The sequence below is a fragment of the Nycticebus coucang genome, chromosome 10 (assembly GCF_027406575.1).
Source record: "Nycticebus coucang isolate mNycCou1 chromosome 10, mNycCou1.pri, whole genome shotgun sequence".
NCBI classification, from domain to species: Eukaryota; Metazoa; Chordata; class Mammalia; order Primates; family Lorisidae; genus Nycticebus; species Nycticebus coucang.
In genome coordinates, this window is record NC_069789.1 from 90057818 (window position 1) to 90060060 (window position 2243).

General features: G+C 46.9%; 1 pseudogene; it reads left to right on the plus strand.

Annotated features, from left to right (window-relative positions):
- Positions 1-1144: 1144 nt before the first annotated feature.
- On the plus strand, positions 1145-2025 carry LOC128596943 (40S ribosomal protein SA-like; annotated as a pseudogene).
- The last annotated feature ends 218 nt before the right edge of the window (positions 2026-2243 follow it).

The window sequence follows — 2243 nt, forward strand, 5'->3', positions numbered from 1 at the left end:
TAAAATGTTCAAGAAAACAGATGAAAACACAAAGTCCACCAGAAAATTAGAATCTACTTTTGTTTTTTGAGACAGAGTCTCACTCTGTTGCCCTGGGTAGAGTGCCATGGGGTCACCATAGCTCACTGCAACCTAAACTCCTGAGCTCAAGCGATCCTCTTGCCTTAGCCACCCAAGTAGCTGGGACTGCAGATGCCCACCACAACACCTGGCTAATTTTTCTATTTCTGGTAGAGACAGGGTCTCACTCTTGCTTAGGCTGATCTCCAATTCCTGAGGTCAAGCAATCTATCTGCCTTCGCCTCCCAGAGTGCTAGGATTACAGGTGTGAGACACCAATCCTGGACAGAATCTACTTTTTAATGGAAATTCTGGAACCAAAAAAATACGTAACTGAAATTGAAAGTACCCTGGGAAATCGAGGGCATATGGCAACAGCTCCCACTGAGCAGATGGGGAAATGTCGCTGTGCATATAGATGCTGACACTGACTCAGCACATGCCTCAGTTGCACCTCCGTTTGGAGCCCTATGTGTTAGACCTGGACCTAATTTAAAAGCATACATTGTAAGTTGATATTATGAATTCAGAGTCACAGACGCATGCTGTGAACTACTTTGGTTAAAAAACTCCTTTGTTCTACTCGGGAGGCTGAGGCAAGAGAATTGCTTAAGCCCAGGAGCTGGAGGTTGCTGTGAGCTGTGTGATGCCACGGCACTCTACCAAGGGCCATAAAGTGAGACTCTGTCTCTACAAAAAAAAAAAAAAAAAACTCCTTTGTTTTGGCGGCGCCCGTAGCTCAGTCGGCAAGGTGAAGGCCACATACACCTAGAGTGGTGGGTTCAAAGCAGGCCTGGGCCTGCTAACCAACAAGGACAACTGCAACCAAAAATTAGCTGGGCGTTGTGGCAGGCACCTGTAGTCCCAGCTATTTGGGAGGCTGAGGCAAGAGAATCGCTTAAACCCAAGAGTTTGAGGTTGCTGTGAGCTGTGATGCCACGGCACTCTACCCAGGGCAACAGTTTGAGACTCTGCCTCAAAAAAAAAATAAAAATAAATGAATAAATGCTTTCGGCGCTGCTCAGGGAAGGCCCATACGGCGTTGTTCTGGATTCCCACCGTAACTTAAAGGGAAATTTTCACAATGTCCGGAGCCCTTGATGCAAATGAAGGAGGAGGATGTCCTCAAATTCCTTGCAGCAGGAACCCACTTAGGTGGCACCAATCTTGACTTCCAAATGGAACAGTAATCTACAAAAGGAAAAGTGATGGTATCTACATCATAAATCTGAAGAGGACCTGGGAAAAACTTCTGTTGGCAGCTCGGGCCATTGTTGCCATTGAAAACCCTGCTGATGTCAGTGTCCTATCCTCCAGGAATACTGGCCAGCGAGCTGTGCTGAAGTTTGCTGCTGCTACTGGAGCCACTCCTATTGCTGGCCGCTTCACTCCCGAAACCTTCACTAACCAGATCCAGGCAGCCTTCCGGGAGCCTCATCTTCTAGTGGTTACTGATCCCAGGGCTGACCACCAACCTCTCACAGAGGCATCTTATGTTAACCTGCCTCCCATTGCTCTGTGCAACACAGATTCTCCTCTGTGTTATGTGGACATCGCCATCCCTTGCAACAACCAGGGAGCTCACTCAGTAGGTTTGATGTGGTGGATGCTGGCCCGGGAAGTTCTCTGCATGCGTGGCACCATCTCCCGTGAACATCTGTGGGAGGTCATGCCAGATCTCTATTTCTACAGAGATCCTGAAGAGATTGCAAAGGAAGAGCAGCCTGCTGCTGAGAAAGCTGTGACCATGGAGGAATTTCAGGGTGAATGGACTGCTCCAGTTCCTGAGTTTACTGCTACGCAACCAGAGGTTGCAGACTGGTCAGAAGGCATGCAAGTGCCCTCTGTGCCTATTCAGCAGGTCCCCACTGAAGACTGGAGTGCCCAGCCCGCCACAGAGACTGGTCTGCAGCTCCCACTGCTCCGGCCACTGAATGGGTAGGAACAACCACTGAGTGGTCTTAAGCTGTTCTTCTACAAGCTCTTAAACAAGATGGAAATAAAGGAGGAAAATAAACGTCAGTTTTTAAAATAAATAAATAAATAAAATAAATGAATAAATAAAAAAACTCCTTTGTTTTAACAAAAAGGGGAGATAGTTGATGGCACACAAAACAAAAAGAAAACAAGAGTCAGAAGGAAAACTGATTTGTTATTAACAGTTAAATATAGACATGCGATCT